Source organism: Struthio camelus, chromosome 2 (genome assembly GCF_040807025.1).
Source record: "Struthio camelus isolate bStrCam1 chromosome 2, bStrCam1.hap1, whole genome shotgun sequence".
NCBI lineage: Eukaryota > Metazoa > Chordata > Aves > Struthioniformes > Struthionidae > Struthio > Struthio camelus.
This window is the reverse complement of record NC_090943.1, coordinates 71,471,739-71,478,987: the sequence shown is the minus strand read 5'-3', so window position 1 is coordinate 71,478,987 and position 7,249 is coordinate 71,471,739.

Genomic DNA, 7,249 nt, shown 5'->3' with positions numbered 1-7,249 from the left:
ATTTTTGCCCCCCCCCCCCCAGCACAGCAGCAGCTAAATGCGTGCGGGTGCCGGTCGGGCCCGCAGAGCCGCGAGCAGGGCTCCCGCGCCCAGCGCTGCCGGGGGCGCACCCGCCGCACCGACCAGGGCGCTCGGCTGCCCCTGTCGCCCTGCCGGGGTGTCACGAGAGGGCTCCTCCACCGAGGAGCCAAAACCCGAAAGTGCCCGGACCTCAGAGGGGTGCTGAGCCCCTCCGCACCGTCCCAGGGCAGGCGTTTTACAGATCATGCCGCCCGCAGTTATAAACCGCTGCTGACCGGCAGCGGCTTTCACGGCGATTTGGGAGGAAATTCCCCCCTCCCTCCGGTACTTAAAATTAAGGTAATAAAACTGTGGGTAGAACACAGGCACACTGAAATATCATAAGCCCAAACGAAATAGGATCAAACCTTTATCTCTCTATTTAATATCATTATAAAACAAGTTTTAATAAGTTTACGTCTTAAGACCAGATCCCAGTAGACTACGGGACTAACTGTGCACTAAATCTTCTAGATATGCGTGTGTGCATATGTGTGTGTGTGTGTGTGTGCACTCATAGACCCCGAAACATTATCTATACGGAGATGAGGCTGTATAAATTACAGTGGAGGGAAAATAGTTTCTTGCTTTGGTACGAGAACCTTGCCTATAGATCAGCAGTCAAATACAGTGATCTTCCGAAAGGGGTTTTTAAAGGTGTGAACAAAAGAGTGTGAGAAATTAATTTTGCCGTTTGATTCAACAGCACAAGTCAAAGATCAGGTTCAGCAGCTTTGGAGGAGGCTACAGGGCTGAAAGGGAGAGCCACACAGCTTGCACGGCTGTGCAAAACTGAAATATAAAGAGAGCATGAGAAAGAAAGAGAGGAGAAAGAAAAAAAAATCATAGAGAAACGGCTTGAAACTGAGAGACTCTAAATCATTCAGCCATGGCAAATTCAAACACACAAAGGAGGGGATGCTAAATTAACAGTGCTTTTTACATAGAGCCCAAATAAAACTGTAATCAGCGACGCGTTACTTTTCATTAAGCGAGTTTGACAGCAGCATATTCAGCCTCGACAAGGGAACAGGAGCGAAGAAATATACGGCTCTCCCAGCCCGAGTCATAAGATAATTCCTTAAGCTCCATTAACAACTCTTAGCCGCAGGAAATGGGCTCCCTGAAAACATCTCCAAATCTAAAAGCTTTATCGACCTCTCAAACCTCTGCTGATGGTTCTATTTTTTTTATAAAAAAAAAAAACTTAGAAGCGAGACGTCCAGCAAGGTAATAGACTTTGACACAACACCTTCTTAACTAGAGAGAGAGAGACTGGGAAAACGAGACCTTAAATGATATTTAAAAGGCAGCCAATTAAGATTTAAAATGATTGTCTCCTGAGATTACGCATGCGATTTATGTCATCTACTCTTTTTTTCCTAGGCATGCATGCAAAATTGCAGTGGGGCATATTGCCTGTTTCTTAAACAATAATAATAATAATAATAATATTATTATTATTATAAAAGAAACAGTGGCAATTAACAATCTACAACTATCTCACACAATTGTAAAGGTTAATTTAGGAAAGGGCTGGTATTTAGGTAACCTGATTACAGGGCACCTTGCATCAGCCAGTTTGTTTACGGGTTCCTAATTAACAGACAGAAAAACTGATATACTCGTTTTCTGTTAACATTTATGAGCACACTTCTTTTTATCCTGAGCTGATATCTGATATTAAGACGCTTAATTAGTTCATAGTCAAAGAATCCAGTGGAACAGCTCCCTCCCATCAGCCACATTAAGAGAGGTAGGGGGTCCAAGAAGACTTTGTCTTGGCAGGAGCTTGAACATTAAGTATTTTGAAGATATAAAGGTTCAGAAGGAGACTCTGACTTACTACAGTCTTTTTGATATACGTTTACCTTTTCCGTTTAGATCTGACCTTCAAGTAGTACGAAGGTTTGTGTGTGAGAAAGTGTATTCAGTTAAATGCCAAGAAAAGAGTTTCATCATGCTCATGTTGCACCATTTCATGCAGAAATCCTGGAAAATACAGGAAAGGATTATAATTGCTTGATTTTCTGAAGGACTGGGAAGTGTTCCAACAAATGTGACACATAGATGAATGGGGAGAAAACAAATCATTAAAACACTGCGTTTAGGCCAAAGCGTTTAGGTTCTCCCTTCAATGAAGCTAGTACTGGCTATATGTGATGGAATCAAGACCCACAGCTCTTTTGGTGTGTGTGTGGTTCTTGATCTTTTAATGAACAGCTGTAGCTTTGTACATGTAAAACTAAAGAACTGAGGGATGCTAATGGTCAAATGATACATTTGTATTTGTCCAATAAAAGGGGTAATGCTTGCACTGCAGGAAGGTATCTATATTCCCCTTGAGATTTAGCAGCTACAATCCCACCCACTACTATTCTTCTTCTTAAAGAGGAAGTCATTTTTATAAAACGGGTAATGGTCAAAACATAGATCCTGGAAGTGTGACATTTGGCATCAATTCCCTCTTTATCTGAGGATGTTTTAACCCACATCTACCTTCAAAGAGGCTGCAAGGTGCTTAGGACTTGTGGGAGGTGCTCCCTCCACACTCATGGAATTGCATCACCGTACAGAAAATACTTCCAGATTTATGGGCCCTCAAAAAGGCGCAAAGAGAGGTGGGCCCCCTCCATAGGCTGGTGGAGAAGAGTGTCACCCTGGGGGCCACAAACTCTACGTCCTGCTCTATTCTATTAGTCTAATAGTCTATACAGACTATTTCTGTATTTAGGTTAAACGGTAACTTGATTCCTCGCATCAGTGGTCTTATCGACTGCAACAGTTCAATAGATTCGTAATTCACTGGGATTACTTGAGTGATTAAGAGCAACAGGATCTCAAGCACATAGCTCAAGCACGTACAGAACTTCAACTAGCTCCATCTAGTAACTTGTCCAGGAAGTGGCAGTAGAATTCGGTGCTGCCATTTAGATTGCAAAGTGCTGGTTTTAAAGCTGCAAAGCAGTTTTCATATGCACACTGACTACACAGGTCCAGAGGCAGTTTACTGCAGAGGAAGGCATTAAGTCTTCCTGACCCAATGACATATCAATGTCTTCATTTGGCTGAGAACCCATTTGGCTGAAATGTGTCTTAATACATTTCAAGTATCCTGAAGAAGCAAGGGAAGAGGATGCTCCTGGGAGCAAGTTCAAAGGGAAAGATGATGATGCTCCCCAGTGTGCCCTCACCCTACTGAGAAATGGGGCTGAACTGAGGAAGGGAAGGAGCCCCTCTGCCACCTAGACAGAATGTGATACCAGCAAGCCCTGCTGGTATCCTTTCTTTCCACAGCAGCAAACCCAGTCCAGGCAAAAGAGCTGCAACTGACCTACTTACAAGGCCCAAGGGCTACTTTTTGTCCGTCCCAGTTTAAGGAGAACATGAAAATGAAGAAAATAACTTGAAAGAAAATGTTCTCCTTTTTCGTGCTCTAAATACATGAAAAAAATCCTTTCACTATTGATTTGGCTAGATAAAAATGAGGACGCAAAAATCTTTTCCTTCTCAGTTTTATCTCCATTTCCTTTCTCCAAACCAGCAGTTCATTATTTAAATTTTTGAAGTGGATATATTTCAGTTGCAGTCAATGAGCATTTTGCCACTGGTTTCCATGGGTTCATAATCAGCACTTTTTCCAAAGAATACCCCAAAATTTCTTTCCGAAATATGGATGATGATGGTGATGAAGTGGAACTGAGAAAACACCTCCCTCCAACATTCTTCCTTTCTTTTTTTTTTTTTTAACGGTGCCTGTAGAATGTTAAAAATCAAACAAATCACAAAAAAAAAAGACTTCAAGATTTCATCTAATACTTTCTTCTAAGTATTCTATTTTGAAAAAAAATATTATTTATTAATTCCTGTGAACGTAAAACACTTCCTGGAAAATAGAATAGAGCCGTGCTTAAGCATAGCGGTGCGTAAACCTGTCCTTAAGAGTGCAGACATGCTACATCAAAGGGTGCTGAGTCTTCTAGAGCTTTGTCCTGCATCACAGTATCTATTGATTACTGGGATTCAGGGACTTGTGATTGTCTAATAAATTATTCAGAGTGAGCCTCATTTTCCTCAATTTGAAGGTGCTCAGCTACTTAACAGGTTTCAATATATTAATATTTTTTGCTGAGGAGAAAATTATCGGAAAGGTAGGTAAGTGCCCCAGGAACACTTCCAGGGCAGGTGAGCTGGAAAGGAAGAGAGTAAAGGGAAGACTCTTTGGAAATCCTTTGTGAGCAGGAGCCTTCTCTCTTCCTGGCAACAGGAAAGATGTCCATGCAGGCCCTTATTTGGAGTGTATGAAACACAGCACATTGCTTTCCTCTCTGGACCGGTTAGGTCACAACACCCCACACAAGAGTGCTGTATGTAGCAGTGATATTGCATAAGCTAGCTCTGGTGACATCAATGCTTTATGCCATCTATGTGAATAAAACATTCTAATTTTGAGGCTTCATGTGATTATGTAGCCCCCTTTCTGAAAAATACCATCATCATCTTAGAGACCTTGTGACGCAGGTGATTGATTGACAGCATATTAAACATAGGAGGTAGAAGCTGGGAGCTGTTGCTGCCACTGCAAGTAAAGGTGACAGATGATTTTTTTAGTCCAATATCACAGCTGCACTCAAGGACAAATAACATTATTTTTTGGAGTCGTACTCACCATAAAGTCACAAGTGATGGAACCCTTCCTGGTGCCCATTTTAAGTCCTAAGTTACAGCCTTCACCTAGAAGTAAGCGAGGAAGTTCTCACCCAGAGGAGTCACCTCGTATCTTACAGGTAAAAACATATGAGGTCTGAACCAACTGGTACAGTTATGTAGTGAGTTTACCCTAGGTTTGGCACCCAGTAGCTGAGCTAAATAACAACTAAAAAAAGTAAGATGTGCACACTGGTTTTACTGATGCTATGTCAGTATGGGGAAGTCCCATCATGGCAGAAGGCTCACTAGAGAAAAAGGAGCAGGGGGAGGGTGAATTCTGTGACAGAAAGTCAAGATCTTTATTAAGGCCATGTGTCTGCCCAGTACCACATAACTGACTGATTTCTGCATTCATTTAGACAGGATTTGGTCTGCTATAACTCAAATACATTTCATTACAACTTCTCCATATTTATGATACCTTATCAGACAGCAGGAAGGGTCCCTATGGGTGAAGCTGCCTAGAGTAAAACTCCCTGCTGACTCAGCTCCTTTACTCGCAAAGTGCTTGAAGTCCACACAATGTAAGTGTTTTCGATTCAGGATTTTAGGTACATAAATTGTAGGCTTTACTAAAGTAGGCCAGTTCAAGTTATGTTGCTTTTGTACTAACCTAAAAGTAAATGGAACCTACAAATGTGGAGTCCAAAAGTCAGATCCCCGAATTCATTGTTAGGCTTATCTTCAAATATTTCTGTGAAGCCTCTCTTCTCTCACAGTAACATGAGAGAGAGAAACATTGATAGCAGTCTTCCCTTCACCTTTTCTTCTGGAGGAATGCAAAGGACCGTTGACTGGCAGATCTCTGAAGGAAAGAAGGCAAACAAGGCTTTCCCGATCAAGAGATTTTTTTCTCTTCTCCATTCACTGCCACACAACCTTGTCAGTAGGAAGTCTTCGGGTACAGCTATTATTTTGCTGGGCATAATTCTTTGCTGCTGCTCTTCCTTGCCTGGATTTTCTCTTTTCCAGGGGAAGTGATGACTCAGGAGCCAGAGATGCAAGTTCATGCCTATCACCTTGGACAGGAGACACCATCATTACTGGGTCCAGAGTTCTGCAACTGCAATCAACCCTGTAATAGAAATGTAGTCTAGAAACATCCACGGCACCTCCATTCTACATATCTCAAGCTATAAAACACTTCCAAAGACCATAGAGTAAGACCTTATAATAACAATGAAGGACTTAAATAACTACAAACCATAAGGTATTACAAAAAAGCAGGAGATAGTGCCAGTGTTGCAAGTTCATCCAAGAGTAAGGCATTTCTTGTAAGAAAATGCTCAAAGCAAAGAAAATGCAAAAGCAAAACAAATATGAACATCAAATCCATTTTAATTTCTTCCTGACCCCAAATTGTGCTGTTGGTTTACACTGAGTGTATGAGCAAGATGCCCAAACCAGGCCTGAATTTTTCCATAGTACACGATGTCCCACCTCTTCCTGTTGTAAAGCTCTGTTACAACAGGCAAAATGGGAAAAACAAACAAACAAGACATTCAAGGGAAAAGAAGAATTTACTAGACTCCACAAGTGATCAACACAGGTCTTGAAGAACGGGATTACTTACACACAGAACAAGGAGGGTCAAAACAAGCATGACAAACCAGTAACAACGCAACTTCTCAAATCATGGCTATCAGTGCTTCCAACAGCAACTAAATTCTTTCTTTCCGAAGGGTCCTAGGTAGCTACATGGACACACTTCCCAAGCCACCCCTGCTCAATTAATATCACCAAGACAAATAGCCTTGACATAGCATGTGCACAGCAGTGCCGCAGAACAACTTTACTGTTGCTGCTAGTTCAAAACTGTAGTTGATTAATCCTGAAGAGCACCAGTGGGCCAAGGTCCAACCATCTATATCACCTACTGTGCCGAGTCTATAATCCGAGTGAACTGTATTACAACATCAGTCATTACAACATCAGCAATTCATGGGAAAACCAGTTTATTTACTTTCTTTCCTCTCTGAACAGCCTCCTGTCAGGATTGCTTGGGATGAACAGGAAGGAGCCTGCTGCTCTTCTCTCCGGTATGAGTCTCCCAGCTGACTGCTGTCCCTTGGACATATCACCCGGGTGTTATTAAGTAGTGTGAAAGTTGGCAGCTTAGATGGCCAGAAGAATGTGATGGGAAGTATTGTTACCAGTCCTTGGTCTCTGCTCTCACAGTGACAGCTGACTGGTACTACACAAAAAGGGCAGTGTTAAGAATTAGGTGTAAGGAAGAGATGCAGAGTTTTATTTTCATTTGCTTTTATCTACTGTAAATTCTTCAGGCTCTGAGATGTAAGGAGACAAGGATCTCAGCCCTCATCATGATTTATCCTGATTAATGTTCTGCCAGAAGGAAGTAAAATGTTAATTGCTTGCGATCTGAGAAAGGATAAGTCCCTAACTTTGCGTATGTTGCTGAAACTCAGTCAGATGATGCTGTCTGAAAGGCAGGCTTTGGCACAGCTCTCACCAATGA